The following is a 17,950-nucleotide window of genomic DNA, read 5'->3' as shown; positions in this document are numbered from 1 at the left end:
AGAGAGACGAGGCAGCGCAGACCGCGCGTCTCGTAAGTGAGTGGGGAATTTACCAAACGTGGCACTTGCGGGAGTTAACACTGTATGCAATACCCGCAACCTCACACCAAATTTCAGGCCGTGTAGATAGGCAAGCATATATACAAATCATTTAGTAAGCAGAAATCCGAGATTTACCTTAACATATTAAGTTAGAGGAAGATGCGACTGAATTGATGCTTGAAGAATGCACTTCCAGCAGCCATGATAAACAGTTGGCGGTTAAAGTTTTCTATGCACAATTTGATTTGACGAAAGTCACGAGACCCATTACTCTCTATCCAATTACGTTGATGGATAAAAATAACATAAAATTAAGCACGTAACGACCACAAACGGAGGAAAATAGCGGAGTAAAAGTACTGATACATCACTTAAAATGTACTCAAGTAAAAGTAAAAGTACACAATTTTTTAACTACTCAAAAAAGTACAATTACTGATAAAAACTATTTAATTACTGTAACGTGAGTATTTGTAATTCGTTACTTCACACCCCTGGTGTGTATATAACAACACAATGCGTTCTAGCACTTGCACTGTGTCCCATTTTCCAACACTCATAAAAAGTTTCCCTTTATAGGTTAGCTTATTCGTTCAACTGATATGTATTCAGAGTTAGCCTGACTATGGTCTCAGGTTACTTATGTAACCATGGTTCCCTGAGTAGGGAATGAGACACTGCATCCTCTAGGGATCGCTATGGAGAAACGCCTCGTCGTGACCCGTGTCTGAAGCATACATTGAAAAAACACCAACACTGTCGTTGGCCGGCGACAGCCCATGACATCACTACCAGTGCGATTATAGTATAAATAGGCGCTGGGAGAACATGTCATTCACTTCTTCATCTGAAGCTTGCGTTCGAAGCATGGTAGGAAGCCTAGAGGACGCAGTGTCTCGTTCCCTACTCAGGGAACCATGGTTACATAAGTAACCTGAGACGTTCCCTTTCAAGGGAACTTCGAAGGGGTCGCTCTGGGAAACGATATACCCACGCTGCCATGCTAGGGGGAGTGCGGGCCAGAACCAACTTTACCATTTTCATGGATGTCAGACAGCTGTCCGTGACTTTATCCCCTATGGCCAAAGGCCTAGGCTACATATCCAACTTACCTGTTAGGGCCAGACTCCTGGGCCCGGGGTAGAGCTCAAGGCTTGGAATCATAATGGATTCCTTTAAGGGGATACGACCAAGACCCTAGTATCACACGAAGTCTTGGCCTGTCACACAGGGGCTACCGCTTGCTCTTGCATAAGAGGGAGGCACTGACCTACAGCATGTTCCAATACTGGAACTGCCAGCAGTAAAAAGTTACCTAGCTGAGGGAACACAGACCCAGCTCTCAACGAGAGAGGGGGCTCGCCCAGCATGATCATTAGAATCAGAGGTAAGTGTACTGCAAGCTAGCCAAAAACTCAGCGCAACAGAGAGGCGGATTTGGAAGGGCCTAGTTCACCTGATGCTACTGGTTCCAGGTGCTCTGGGAAAACAGAGAACTCAACTCTCAAGTGAGAGGAGAACTCAGAACTCAGAAAGGATAGCGCGCTCATAGGCAAGGGGAGCACTGCTAATATTACCACCAGAACAGCCCACGGAGTGAACCCGGGCGCTTGATAGGAAGCAGCATGCTCATAGTAACCCTCAATGGTGAGGGGAGCCATACTTCCAAGTGTGTCAAAAATAGAGACACACTGGTTGAGTGGAGCCCAAGGTACCAGTGTCTAACTTGAACTCAGAAAGAATAGCGCGCTCATAGGCAAGGGGAGCACTGCTAATATTACCACCAGAACAGCCCACAGAGCGAACCCGGGCGCTCGATAGGAAGCAGCATGCTCATAGTAACCCTCAATGGTGAGGGGAGCCATACTTCCAAGTGTGTCAAAAATAGAGACACACTGGTTGAGTGGAGCCCAAGGTACTGGTGTCTAACTTGGAGAAAGGGAACGAAGCTATAACGCATAACCCTTACCGTACAGGATTTCAGAAAGTGCGCAAAGTCTAGCGTGCACACTTACCACTTATGTGGATTTTACAAAGTGCGCAAAGTGCTCAGCGTGCACACTTACCACTACTGTGGATTTTTGAAGTGCGCAAAGTGCTCAACATGCGCACTTACCACTATGTGGGTTTCAGAAAGTGCACAGAGCTTAGCGTGTGCACTTACCATAGCATGGATTTAAATTTTCAGGCATCTGATCACAGATACCTGGAGGTACTGGGCCAAACGGGAGAGGCAAGCTCAAATCTCAAAAGCTCTGACCTGGCCGCATGGTCCAGGAAGCATGAAGCCAGAACCAGGGCTATCATACCGGCTGGACACAATATCGACGAGTGAGGGAACACTGCCAGTTGAGCACCTGGTTTCTGAATCCAGCAAAGGGGTGCTCACAGAGGACCTACCTTAAAAAGGACAGAAACACACAGGTCCCGGAAAACGCTGCAAAGAAATCTCACAGAAGGATTATACATATATAACGACCAGCATATTAAAAACATATATACATGTACATATATACAGTGGGGGAAAAAAGTATTTAGTCAGCCACCAATTGTGCAAGTTCTCCCACTTAAAAAGATGAGAGAGGCCTGTAATTTTCATCATAGGTATACCTCAACTATGAGAGACAAAATGAGAAAAAAAAATCCAGAAAATCACATTGTAGGATTTTTAAAGAATTTGTTTTGCAAATTATGGTGGAAAATAAGTAGCCGCGACACTAGCCTTCCTCCGTCTCTGATCCTCAGACCGAGACGGACCAGGACCCCTATGCTGTTCGGGTTTAGACCTGGACCATTGTGAAATGAAGGACTGAAGGCCGCTGAGCGCGCCTTTGCCTCCCTGAACTTCTCGACCACCGTCTCAACGGAGGTAACCAAAAATATTCGGAAGGCGAAACCGGCGCGAAGAGAAGAAAGCCCCTCTCTTCCATCCTGATATCTGCCAGGTTCACCCACAGATGACTCTCAATACATACTATAGCTGCCATGCTTCGTAGCACAGAGAGCGAGATCTGTGGTGCGGCGAAACTCAGCTACCTCATCAGGCCTTTATCCAGGTCTTCCAGCAGCTCAGCCTAATATGCCTGGAGCACCGCATTGTGCACAACGAAGCAACAGCCTGACCTGCTGCTGTGTATGCCCTGCCATCTAAGCGAGATGGCAAAGAGGGAGTTTTAAAGGAGGACGTCTCACCCATAAAAAGATAGCTAGCCAGTTGTCTTTTTTACAAGGGCATCCTCTCATAGTCGTTTCCGCACATCGCCTCGATGTTGGCATAACTCGTATGCTAGAATCGATGAATGCGTAAGAAAGATAACGCTCAAAACTCACCATACGCAGAGCAGGAGGATTGGGAAGGCTTAGCCTCAGCTTCTTCGCCGTCCTCAGACATCTCCTGCTCTTACCGGGCCAAACCCAGCAGAGCACCGGCCACCGGATCAAACGATGTTAAAGAAATAACATCATCCTCCAGCAGCTTACTCTCGTCCACAGCCGACGAGCGCGAGAGGGAAAACCCTTTTTAAACTCATCAGCCGGATCCACCAGCGATCCCCACGAGCCCATCCTCCTCCGTGCCTCAGCAGCAGTGGGTCCTGAGCCGCGGGAAGCAGATGGCTGCCCCCCTTTCCTCGAAAAGAGAGACAAACGAGAGAGGAGCTTTTCATTAAAATACGCTCGCAATGAACGCGGATTGCTCCCTCAAGGATATCGCGTGCGTGCTCTTTGCCCAAACAAACAACACCGAGATCGTGTGTGTCGTCAGGTATCAAATAACGATGACGCGGATGCACACACCCTCTAAACGCTTTGCTAGTGCTCGCCATAACATATGCTCACAATGAACGCGGATTGCCCCCTCAAGGACATCGCATGCGTGCTCTTTGCCCAAACAAACAACGCAGAGATCGTGTGTCATCAGGTGTCAAATAACAACGACGCGGATGCACACACCCTCTAAACGCTTTGCTAGTGCTCGCCATAACGATAGGAATATAGATCGCTCTTACCACGGAAATGCACGCTTTAAACAAAACGGTCAGTGAAGATGAAGAAGAGAATGACATGTACTCCCGGCGCCTATTTATACTATAATCGCACCGGTAGTGATGTCATGGGCTGTCACCGGCCAACGTGTTGTTGGTGTTTTTTCAATGTATGCTTCAGAAATTTGAAAAAACCTTGAAAAGGAACACTGTATTTATTTTCAAGGCATCTTACTGTATAATTTAGGAGAAACCTAAAAGCAAAATCACCCAAAACATCAAACTCCATTGTTGCACTTGGATTATTTCTGCATATTCAAACATTCATAAAAAATTTTACTTTATAGGTTAGCTCATTATTTCAATTCATATGTATGCAGAGTGACCCTGACTATCACAATGTTCATTTTCAAGTAATTTTACTGTATAGTTTTCAAGAAATCTAAAAGCAAAATCACCCAAAACATCAAACTCCATTGTTGCACTTGGATTATTTCTGCATATTCACACACTCATAAAAAAATGTTCCTTTATAGGTTAGCTCATTCTTTCAATTGATATGTATTCAGAGTGACCCTGACTATTACTGTATTAATTTACAAGTCAGTTTTGGAGAAAATTAAAAGGCAAATTCACAGCAAGCATCCGAGTGCATAAACACTTTTACATCATGTCCCAATTTCAAACCCTCATAAAAATATTTCCTTTAGAGGTTTCCTCGTTCTTTCAATTGATTCCTGTTCACAGTGTCCCTTACTAATACTGTATTAATTTTCATATATTTGTACTATGTAGTTTTGGATAAAATTAAAGGCAAATTCACCCCAAGCATCTAAGTGAATAACCACTTTTACATCATGTCCCATTTTCAAACCCTCATAAAAATCTTCCACAACATGAGGGAGTACAGTGCCGGTTTCGCCAAAAAGCTTTTGTTGAAAGACGGAGCAAGGGGCGTGGCAGTACTGAAACACCGTCTAAGCCAGGGGTGCCCAAACTCGGTCCAGGAGGGCCGGTGTCCTGCAGAGTTCAGCTCCAGCTTGCCTCAACACACCTGCCTGGAAGTTTCTAGCATGCCTAGTAAGACCTTGATTACCTGCTTCAGGTGTGTTTGATTAGGTTTGGAGCTAAACTCTGCAGGACACCGGCCCTCCAGGACCGAGTTTGGGCACCCCTGGTCTAAGCTGTTCGCCATTCACAACGCACTGAGACAGCTAACCAATCACAATACATTTAGTTTTTCGGAAGGCGGGCCTTCATCAAACCCGGAACTAATCGAGCCGTTTGTGCCAGGCTGGGGTTTTAATGTTTTTGTCCTGTCGCTCCGGCCGGGTCAAGGCATCACAGTATGATAAGGGGCATAACATTTCTGTCACATGCTTGAGGTATTCGGCCAATCACAACACACTGGATAGCTGGCCAATCAGAGCACACCTCGCTTTTCAGACCGATGAGCTTTGTAAAAATCGACACGTTTCAGAAAGGCGGGGCATAGAGGAGAAACAATAATGTACAGTATGTGGAAACTAATGTGTTTTTTTAACCTTAAACCGCATAAACACATTTCATTAAACCAAATACACAAAATAATGTTATTTTTAGCAACATCATGTGACCCCTTTAATATTAACTACTTGTTTATTGAACTGTTGCGAACTATTATCGCAGACCATACATATCGCACACCCCTATGTTTAGATTTTTATAATGCATTGTCTTCTTATCGATCCACCAATTCACATTTAAAGCTCTGCGTGTTTGCAGGGTAAAAAACATGGGTCGATTTTCGCATTGGTCTGAATTCTGAACAAAACGACAGTTCTCAGGCTCCCAGACTTCATTTGATTCAATGTCAGATGATTGTCTGTGATATAAAAAAAGCAACACACACAACAGAAGTTAGTAGGAACACCTCAAAACACACACACACAAACACGACAGAAGTTAGCAGGAGCACCTCAAAACACAAACACATATATAAAACACAAACACACATGACAGACGTTAGCAGGAACACCTCAAATCACAAACACATATATAAAACACACACACACACGACAGAAGTTAGCAGGAACACCTCAAAACACAAACACATAAAACACACACACACACACACACACACACATGACAGAAGTTAGCAGGAACACCTCAAATCACAAACACATATATAAAACACACACACAACAGAAGTTTGCAGGAACACCTCAAAACACAAACACATAAAACACACACACACACACACACAGGACAGAAGTTAACAGGAACACCTCAAAACACACACACACACATGACAGAAGTTAGCAAGAACAGCTTAAAACACAAACACATACCTCAATATACGGTAAAATATGTATAATAAACATAATTATATGTATAATATATATAAATGTAATTATGTAATATAATAAAACACTTTCTTGTTGAGAGTGACGTCTCCTCCATCCAAAAACATCTCCTCTGCTTCAATGGATGAACATTGTTCAACAACTTCTTAGGGCAAAAGGTTTGTTTTTGTCGTTCTCTTCGCCATTTTTCACTTCTAACCATCTTTCACCTGTAAACTCTCTCAAAGCGCTCTTTATGCACAGAAGCAGGAGTCACGATAATCCATTACGCACGGACTTCTGTGCGTGACAGTTCAGTTTTGCCAACTAATTTTCGTGGGAAGTTGCTAAAGGAAGTCGATTTGTTGCTAAAAGTTATTAAATGATGTTGTCATGTCATTGCGCAATGACGTCCTTACCTAATCACGATGCGAAATTGTGTCACTACATCTAATATCAGCAAAAAATATATTTTTATGTTAATTTAGATTTAGATTTGTTCATAAAATAATATAAATGCATAATATAATGTTAAAATATAAATAATTAATTTATATACAACACTGAATTATTGAACACTTTCTTTTTACCTGCATTTTAAATTACACATTGTATTTTGGGTTTTCGAGTTACAGGGTTGCCTTTTTATCTATTGTTTGAGTAACGTATCAAAAGTTGCTAAAGGTAGCCAAATAAAATGTAAAAATAGCTTAATTTGTTGCTAGGTGCTTTTGGAAGAAAAAGTTGCTAGGGTAGTCTGAAAAGTTGCTAAAATTAGCAACAAAATGGCTAAGTTGGCAACACTGGACAGTTGTACGTCCTGCTAAAGCCGTGAGGTGTCAATCTAAAGGGCAGAGGTCAGCGGCCATTTTGACATCAATAAATCCGTAATGTTTACATGTGAAAACAAACTATACTTCAGAAAACGCCGAAGATTTGATTGCTCCGTCGGTTAATTTGAAATGATACTACTACATTCCGTGGATGTTTATCAACAAATAAATGTGTTATGGACTAAATATTTCACTGAATTGGATAGTCTGGACTCTTTACAGTGTAACTACAACAACTACAATTTTGTTGGAATGTTATGAATTAGTGGACTAACAGGAGGCTTCATAGCCGTTCCTTCAGTTTTGTAATTGTTTATTTGGTTGTTGGTGGTCTGACAAAGACACTAATTGTACCTGCTGTATTGATTGTATCTTAAAATGCATAATTCGAATCACAAGAATCTCAGCTTTCCAATGATATACAGTGGGGAAAAAAGTATTTAGTCAGCCACCAATTGTGCAAGTTCTCCCACTTAAAAAGATGAGAGAGGCCTGTAATTTTCATCATAGGTATACCTCAACTATGAGAGACAAAATGAGAAAAAAAATCCAGACAATCACTTTCTAGGATTTTTAAATAATTTACCTTTATTTTTTTGAGTTGTTGTATGTCAAGGAGTTGAAATGTCTCAAAGCATGCAATGTCCCGCGGGCGGTACAGTGGAATGTTATGTTAGACACCATTTCTAATATGTAGAAAAAAACAATGGTCAGTTCCTATAAAGGACGACCCATACTATATGCACACCTCATATGAAACCATTTTACTGCAGCATTTTTTAGATATGGGACCATATGGCACTTTAGAGAGTTATAAAGACAATTTCTAATAAGTAGAATAAATGAATAGCCAATTCTTATATGGGACGTCCCATACTATATTCACACCTCATACGAAACCATTTTACTGCAGAATTTTTTAGATATGGGACATTATTCTTCAGAGGCCTATAAAGACCCCATTTCTAATAAGTAGTAAAACCCAATAGTCCGCTCTTATATGGGGCATCCCATACTATATGCAGACCTCCTATAAAACCATTTAACTGCAGTGTTTTCGAGATATGACACATTATTACACTTTAGAAGGTTATAAAGACCACATTTCTATTAAGTAGAAAAAAAAACAATGATCAGTTCTTATACGGGACGTCCCATACTATATGCACACCTCATATAAAACAATTTACTAGCGTTTTCGAGATATGGGACATTATTACACTTTAGGAGGCCATAAAGACCTAATTTCTGTCAAGTAGAAGACATGAATGGTCAGTTATTATAGCGGACATTTCAGATCATATGCACACTTTATATGAAGCCATTTTACTGAGGGAATTTAGAGATATGCTCCATTATTTAACTTAAGAGGCTCATAGAGAAGTGTAATCTAGTAAGTAAAAAAAAATGTTGTTTCTAAAATCTATGAGTAAATCAATGGAAAACATTTAGCTCTATGATTTTTTAGGAGCATGCAATTATTTCACATATAGAGTAATAAAACTGTACATTTATCCATTCCAATAAATAAAAAAATAACAAATTCTTATAAGGGACCTCACCTATGTGTAACCTTTATATAAAAACATTTTAGTGTAGCAATTTGGAGTTGCATGCATTCAGAGTCAAGAAAATTTGTCAATTTCATGCTAGGCACCTCCTACTCTATCAGCACAGCTAAAATGAAGTATGTGTACTGTGGCAGTTTGGAGTAACTTGTATACAACAAAACGCTATTTAACCACATATTTGATATTTAGTCTAATTTAAAGGTTATAGTTAGGCGCTCCCTTCTGTTCAAAGTTGGGTACTGCATGTAAGGTTGTAGAGTCCTTATATAACGACGTCATAATCATGAATCAAAGCTCCAGTAGCACCCAGAGAAGACTATATGCGATTATGGCTGCTATCATTCCCCGATTTAAGTTGATCCGAAGGCACATTAATTTTATGTTATTCCAAGATCGATAGTAAAGCTGGAGAAAAGATTCCTTGCGTCTGTTGTTGTTGGAAGGCGTTGTCTGCCAAATCAAGCAGGGCATTTGATAAGAGGGCAGAACAGTAAAACGAATATCTTCAGTAAGCAACTTCCAGTTATGATTCTACGGCGGGGAGCAAGCCAGCTCACAAGTCCATCTTCTCTCCATGACGTCTAAAGCCAGGTTTCCATCCAATATTTAGCGCTTCAAAATTTTTACCGATATAGCTGATGGAAATGCCATTTATAGATAAAATCATGTGTCGACATTATCTTTTTCCGTTTAACTTTAGCGCATAAATTCTATATCCATACTTCAAATGTCGCAAAAACATTTTTGGAAACACTTTTTGTCGAGAAAAGAATCTTTAACGCAAATAAATGTGGTGTCACGTGGCAGAATTAGCCTATAGGCAGCGTCCATTTTCATTGTGTTGCTCACGTTAAAGCACTCATATTCATATTATTAACTTGCATCTAAAATTATTTTATATTTGGTAAGAAAAAGACGCGTTACCTCTCAAACATACTTATCTTAATATGTATGCTGTGACTTGACTAATATGTGCCCCAGCGTTGTCATGACTATTGTCATAAACTAGGGCTGTCAAATGATTTTCTATATATATTGTACACACACATGTAAATATTTCTGATATATACACAGACATGTATGCATGTGCATTTATATATACATAAATATACACAAACGTATGTAATATAAACAACTTTTATTTTGGATGCGATTAATCGATTTGACAGTCTTACATTAAACGTTACCTATGCATGAACAGCATATCCTGCATTATCAGTGTTATGCATATTGCATACCACCTGTTACAATAGTAAACGGCAAAAATGTGTGGGCTCATGTGCACAATGACTCGTGGAGCCTAAACGAGTATGTATCCCTGACATTCCTCTCTCCCCAATGATGCACTTGTCAAGTGCCCCACTCTCTTAATATGAAATATTGTTACTGAAAAGTGTTATAACATAATTAAACATAATTCAAATAATGTATTTACATTTCCAACAAAGGCAGGGTTTCTGCGGGGCATTGAAAATAATAAAAATTCATTAAATGACCTTTAATAACAGTCATTCAGGACTTTCCGTTCAAAAACTCGGGAAGTCTTAATTAATTTCAAACTATTTTTTTTATAATTAAATTAATTTAAATTAATGTTTCCAATAGACACATTTATAACAGAACCTCAAGTAAGCTACATGTTATTTTGTTTAGTCATATACAGGTGGGAGCTTTTTCAATTTATTACTCAGAACGACTATTAGCCTACAACACCTTTAAATACTTATTCAGGGAAGTACAGCAGGATGCAGGAAATGGTTGAGTATTATGTAATGATCGGGTATCGCGATTGCGGCACAGTCAGCAATGAAACGCCAGAAGCAGCAACAGATGACTTCAATGTCATCATGGATGGAAAGAAAGAAAGAAAGGAGATGTCAGTTGGTTGATTCAGTAAATTAGCTCAGGTCAGGATAATCATATTTTCTGTCTACACCTGTGAATGTTAGCCTACATTGCCTGAGCTAGCGTTAACATACACTGTTGCTAGGTAACAGACTGTTGTTAGCTAAATATTTAATGCAGAACAGTGGTTCCCAAACTTGGGTACGTGAGGCGACAGAGGGGGGTACGCGAACAAAATGCTGAGTTTTGCGGTGTTTCGTGAACGAATCGTTCGCGAAAGTCATTGATTCAATGATTAATTTATAAATACAGCCACTTGCTTAGTTACTGAATGAACAAATTACTCGATGGCTCACGCATTAAAGGGGTCATATGATGCGATTTCAAGTTTTCCTTTCTCTTTGGAGTGTTACAAGCTGATTGTGCATAGATAAGATCCCTGAAGTTGCAAAGACTAAAGTCTCAAAACCAAAGAGATATTCTTTATCAAAGTTAAGACTCTGCCACGCCCCCCTAAAACGGCTCGTTCTAACACGCCCCCACATATCTACCTCACTATGTGGAAATATTTGCATAATGCCGCCCAAATGTGCACGCAAAGAAAGAAGGCGTGGTTTCACTAACCGCAGTTAGTGTTGAAGCAGCCATGTGAGGGAGACGCTGTGTGTTTCAGTGCGAAAGCAAAAGTACTTTATTTGGCCTTCCGAAAGTAAATGCATTTAGGAATCTTTAAGATTACTTACAACAGAACAGCAATGCATTTTATGGACGACCGTTTCGTGAACCTAGGAGAGGAGGTAATTCTGACTTTGCTATGACAATCTGGCACTTCTGAATCAGCTACTGTTTTGTTATTAGTTTAAGTATTTGCTATTGACTTCAAATGTGGAGTTTTTCGCATCGCGTGTGTGTGTGTGTGTGTGTGTGTGTGTGCGAGAGAGAGAGCGCGAGAGATGAGCATATGTTTGATCAATGTAGCCTTCTCAATTCAACACGACTTGCCTAAAATAAAATCTATGAATAAAAAAAAAAACACTTCATGCTTTTCACCATATTAATTAAAACTGTAACCTAGATAAATGTGTGCTATTAAGCGTATATCTGGGGTGCGTTTCCCAAAAGCAACTATGGTTGCAAGTTCCGTCGTTTTGGGAAACGCACCCCTGGTCGTTTGTGCCGAGAGTCGAAGCTGAAATGTCCTTTGCTGGACTCAAAAAACACTAGTTTATTAACGAATAATTCAAATATCCCTCACTATTTTTTATTACTTTTATTTATTTTTTACTTTTTTTGTTGTTGTTTGTTTGTTTTTTTTGGCAGCTGTGCCAAATTTGTGTTTGCATTCAGTACAAATAGCCTAAAGCGGCATTAGTGCCACGTTTTTTGAAACTCTGATTGATCGATTTCATGAGACATTCGTTTGTATTAAATTGTTCAGATTTTTTTAACATGCATTCAAATATTCATGTTTATTTCTTGCTGCAAATATTAAAAAGGAAAATATTGGTTCATATGCCACTACTGCCGAATTATCTCAGTACAAATTAAAGAGCGTAAAAACACTTTTTATTCTATATATTAAACTATAAAACTAAATATTACAACTCCAAAATAAAAAAATACAAATATTGTTTATGTTAGTTAAATTAGCCCAAAATATAGCAATGCTTAAAAATGCGTTCTTTTGTGTTGGTCTAGAGACTCCTAGTGGTGAATACATGCTAGAACAACTTATTTTTATGATTTCTTCATAAGTATCTGTGGATATGTGGACAAGAAGCAATGTCATACAGAATTTTTTATATAATGTGTATAAATATTTACTTTTTGGAATAAAAAGCTATACATGAGAAAGGTAAAAAGCACTTAATTGCTAATTATTTTGAGGATAAGTGAAAACAATAATAGAGAACGCCAATCCTTGCCTTGAAGCAATGATTGACGGAGGGTGGGCGTGGTCAGCTCGGAATGCCTTTAAATTTAATTTTGCTACAAATATCCCACGGCGTCATGATGAAAATGCAATCCTAAGTGTTCTAACTGTTAGTCTAAATGCATTTAGGACAAATAGCATTTAAATGATCATTATGCTACCATTCCTGTTTGGACATGTTCCACATATAAAATAAATTTGTGTTATACATTTTCATTTTCATTTCGCAACTTATAAAGCGTTAAAATGTGCATGCAATTTACATATTAAGACTACTGTTGGAAATGGCAAATGTAAATTATATAATTTAATTTTCATTTTACTTTTGCACCAAACTTTGCACGTATGGGTAATGGAAAATGTAAATTTAAATACAGACATACAATGCCATTTTGAATATTGCATTGCCATATTGCATTTTAAATTGAATTTCGCTACCTATATGCTTCCATAGGATAAATCCAAGCAGGTTATCATTCAGTTCTGCATGCGGAAACACAGAGACGAGTTCTGGCGCTCCACCAAAGTCTCGGATGTCTGCAAACTCAGGGGAATAAAGTTCACCGAAGATTTATCCAAGGGAAACAGAGAAGCCCGCGCTGCGCTATGGCCGATGATCAGTGAAGCTAGAGCTGCAGGGAAGAAAGCATGGTACTACCGTGGCCCCAATGGCTACATAGAGGGCGCCCGGATTGTCAGGGACGGATGATTTTAACAATCGCTCACATTCGCCTTCCTTGTTGATAAGTGTTAAGTTGTTGCTATGTTTTTGCTGTTGAGCGAGATCTCGTTACAGTGCTCGGTTTGAGAGAAACGTTGTTTTGTGTTCTATAGAGCACAGTTAATTTAACGTATTTGACTGTTCGTCTTTTCTTATTTCATATTTACTTTTATTCATTCATTTATTTGTTTTATTTTATTGTTGTTGCTCTTATTTGTTCAATGTTTTCAGTGATATCATATTTTTCCTGTATTTCTTTAAATGCAAGATGTCTCCATACCTCTATCAAAAGAAAAGCTTGCTTTCTTTTTTGCAAAGGTAAAAACTCACATTGTATGTTTTTGCAAGAAACGCACTCCAACCCTGATGATGTGAAGTTCTGGACAGCATATCCTGTCAATGTGGAGACAAAATAGTTTTCAGTCATGCTTTTACACATTCTGCAGGAGTGGCAATACTGTTTAACAACCTACCTGGCAAAGCTATAAAGGTAAAGACAGACTCAAACGGACACTGCAGTTGTTCTAAACATTAATGATGTTTTGTTTATTTTGTTCAATGTGTATGGTTATCCCTAAACAACAAATTACTCTCTGAAATTTCTGATTCTCTGTTTGAATTTAAGCTTGTATATTATCATAGGAGGAGATTTCAACATGGTTATGGATGAAGCGATAGATCGCTTTCCATGCAAATTTGATGCCTCTCACCCCAATATTATCCTTAACTTTTGTTTGAATAATATAGTAGTTGCTTGGAGGGCTGGGAATTCAAATCTTAAACAATTTTCCTGGTTCAAACATGATTAGGGCTGGGTATCGAGTTTGATACTTTTTAGGCACCGACCGAATTGCCTCGATACCATCGAGTATTGACGTCGCTCGGTACCAAATTTCGATACCTAATGCCGAGTTCACACTGCACGATTTTCAAAGACGTCGCATCACTGTTGGTTTCACACTGAATGACTATCTGTGGTAGCATTCAGTTGTTGCTGTGTTCACACTGCATGATGAAATGACGACAGGAGGTTACACAGTGCAGGACTTTACAATAGGGAGAATCACCGATAACCCTGTCTGGTGCAGGGTTGCCAGGTTTTCGCAACAAAATCCGCCCAATTACTACTCAAAACTAGCTTGAAAATAGTCCAATTGCTTTCGAGGGGGTCCCCCAGTAAAAATCGGTTCGGGGGTAAAATTATTATAATTTTTTTTTTTTGGCGGGGTTCTCCTGGTACAATTAGCATTCCAGGGCCTAAATATCACGTTATTGGGGTCGCTTCAACCTGCTGACATGAAAAACAACCGGCGGCAATCGCGGATTTGGCAACACTGGTCCGCAGACTACGTTTATAACTCCTCCCTGAACTTCCCGCTGCCCTGTATCGTGCTCTCTCATTGGCTGTAGGTCATCGCCGATGGTGTTTTTCAGTCAGAACTCATTTCACACAGCAGGATTGTGAATCGCCGACAGCTCCAGATATTTAGCATGCCAAATATTTCACGGGTGTCGGCGATTCAGATAGTGTCTTTGATAATTCACACTGCGTGACTGTCACTCACGTGAACGAGCACCGATTTGCCTCCGATTTCAGGCATTTGTCGGCGATTTCGCAAAACTTGTCGGCGAGTGAAAAATCGGGCTAAAATCGTGCAGTGTGAACTTGGCATAAGGGGTTAATCTCATCAGTGTCAGTGAGCCAATAAGCCTGCAGCACTAAGTGTGCTCGATTAGAAGCAGTGCGGCGTAGATCGATCAGTGTTTGACATCCGCAAGAGCGATGCGAAAATGTACGGAGCAGTCTGCTCGTGGTACTGTAATATACCGATAGGTCTGCACAGTTGGTCTGTGGCACATGCCACACTCAGAGATGTGGCTCACACGTGAGGATTTAGTGTGAATGCGTCCCAGCCCCCGTAGCTGTAAGGCTACATTTACACTGGTGTGTTTTTGTTTTAAAATGAAAACGATCCTCGTCATACTGGCGTTTCCACTGCGTTTCAAGTTGGCTTTTCACTATCTCCGACAAATGACAGACCGAAAGTCATTCATTTCCAATGGAGAGTAGCGCGGGAGCTGTGAAGAGTTCCAATCATATGCAGATGTTCGTTCATACTACAAGACCGAAAGCGCGTGTTACGTGACCATTCATGCACACTGTAGCGTCATGCTACATAAGACCAGGGTTTAAATTGGGCCTGGCCGTCTGGGGCTGAGCCCCGGCACACGATCTTGTCCAGGAATGTCATGTCTTCACCTTGACATGGGAGTACCATGCTGACTGGTACAATTCCATTTAGTATGGTGTACTTTGTGCGTACACATCCAATCACCATCTCCACATGAACCCTGAGGTGAGCTATCCGGCATGTTTCCAAGGTGCTGTTTCAGGCGGGAAAGCTGAAAAATCACACTCCATTTGAAATGATTTTTCCAAGCCAGTCGTGAGTGCGATTATGGCAGTTAATTACACAACAAGCTTTCACCATTGTAATGTATTTTTAGCTGTAAAAAGCAAACAAAACCGTCTATTATCAATCCAGTACAGTACATACCGTGTCCCCAAGTCCCAAAATGCATTGCGTTGCTGACATCATGTTCCCAGACGCTATTAGAAATCAAAAACACGGTTCCTTGTGTTAAAATCACATTTGTTAAGCTACTGTAGAGTCAACTGTTCAATTGTTAAGGGTGTAAGACACTAGACCTAGAACAGGAAAATGTTCTAAAAGAATTGCAGATGAGCACATCACAACATGAACAGACATCTGAGTGATGAATGTGTGCTATTATAGTAGAATTCACTGTTGTCAACACCGCTTTAGATGAATGGAAGTAATGTAAATAAACAAATCTAAAGTAACCAAACATAAGTTATTTATTTTATTTGTCCATTAGTACTGTTGATCAATTGTGGAGCACTTGTGTTAGATAAAAAGCAAGTTAACACAACATATAAATGCAGTATTGAGCAGATAAATCACAGAGGTAACTTGAATCTTGTCTGGATGTTACAGTGACAGATGACACACACGTGTGTTTATCTGGTGCAGAGTGACTGATGAAGGAATGCTGCCATCAAAGGCTTTGAGTGAGTATTCTACAGAAATTAATAAAACATCTTTTAAATATTTGTTGTAGTTAAGTTGTAGTTTATTTTAATTATTGTAATTTCAAACATAGTTATCACAGCACTTTTCTGATTCTTGATTCCATTTGCTGCAGAGCTTTTGTGGTGGAGCAGGACCTGCAAGGAAAGGTGATGGCAGCATTTAAAAAAAAAAAGGGAAAACTGGAAACAAAAAAATAAATTAAGATCATTCTATTACTTCTAATACAGAAATCAAATGACATTGTGCTGTTAAAATGACTGCTTTTGTATTGTGTTTGTGCATTTTTGTATGATCTGAAATGTCCACAGACTGGTGTGAGCAGTGAGGATGGAGAAGTCCACAGTAGCATCCTGGAAATGGTCCAGTGCCATGGATGAGACGCTCCATCACTCCACCTGCCCTTACTCATCTGGGCCGGATGTTGCTGTGGTCTCTTCATCCTCAGTGAGCCCAGAGCCAGTGAGAACATCTAGAGAAAGACCAAAAGACATTGAGGATGTGAGTTTTGTCAATTTTGTCCTGCTGGTTTTGGTTCATACAACATCAGTCAATGAAGCTCGAGTTTCAGAAGCTTCAAAAACATCATCAAATAAAGTCATGAAGCTTCTGAAAGTCAGGCTCCATTGACTGATATTGTATGAACAGAAACCAGCAGGACAAAATTAACTAAAATCACCTTTTGTGTTCAGGAAAAAAACAACAACAAAAAAACAAGGATTGAACAGTGTGGAGGCGAGTAAATAATGACTGAATTTATGTTTGGATGAACTAACCCTTTAAACCCCCCAAAAAGAAACTGTATGAAATATATGCATGCATTTATATTATAGTAGTACCTTGAAGAAATAAACTTTAAGCAATAAGCAGCAATAATTAAGCATTTGTGCCCAAGACACAAAAAAGGATTTACAAAAATCACATTTACATTTATTCATTTGTCAGACACTTTTATCCGAAGTGACTTACAGTGCTCTTAATACAGGGACCCCAAATCCCTCTGCAGCAACCTGGAGTAAAGACAGCCATGGTGACGACTGCGGAGATTGATCCAGCAAGCTTTTGCTGACCAGCTTAGTGCTTTAGCCCACTACACCACAAAAGTAAAGAAGCTATGACAAAAATTAGCATGTAATTGTAAACATATGAAATGAAGTGCTGACAAAATGAATTGTAAAATGTTTTACTCTGTTTCAGTGTTTTACAGATAGCCATGCTCATGGAGAGCAGCACACAAATGTTTGGAGCAGACACAGCAGCAGTCAGATACATGTTCTCCTGCTCTTATTCAAGGTTGTGTGGTTCAGGGTCGTCATCATGCACTCTAAAAAAAATTGTGCTATATAGCACTAAAAGCGGTTCTTTGGCTCGTAATCATATGGGAACCACTTTTAGTGCTATTTAGCACCTATTTTTACAGGTGCTATATAGCACCTTTGTCAAATGGTGCTATGTAGAGGTGCCATATAGCACTTTGTCAAATGGTGCTGTGTAGAACCATAAGAGGTGCCATGTAGCACTTTTTCTCAAAAATGGTGTTCAACAGTGGTTCTTTGGCTTTTAATCATAGGGACACCTCGTTTGG

At 39.9% G+C, this 17,950-nt stretch overlaps 1 long non-coding RNA gene across 2 annotated transcripts; it reads left to right on the top strand.

Annotated features, from left to right (window-relative positions):
- The first annotated feature begins 16,778 nt into the window (after positions 1–16,778).
- Positions 16,779–17,667, top strand: LOC107571316 (uncharacterized). 2 transcript variants are annotated; one of them, XR_001607165.1, is made up of 3 exons: positions 16,779–16,866; positions 17,351–17,468; positions 17,573–17,667. It is a non-coding gene; the product is annotated as an uncharacterized lncRNA (long non-coding RNA). The 2 variants fall into 2 exon arrangements; XR_001607164.1 differs by having other exon boundaries at positions 17,563–17,667.
- The last annotated feature ends 283 nt before the right edge of the window (positions 17,668–17,950 follow it).

This window comes from Sinocyclocheilus grahami, unplaced genomic scaffold, assembly GCF_001515645.1.
Source record: "Sinocyclocheilus grahami isolate Dianchi unplaced genomic scaffold, SAMN03320097.WGS_v1.1 scaffold1579.1, whole genome shotgun sequence".
Classification (NCBI taxonomy): Eukaryota; Metazoa; Chordata; class Actinopteri; order Cypriniformes; family Cyprinidae; genus Sinocyclocheilus; species Sinocyclocheilus grahami.
Note: the sequence above shows the minus strand (reverse complement) of the source record. Positions and strands in the feature narration are given on the sequence as shown.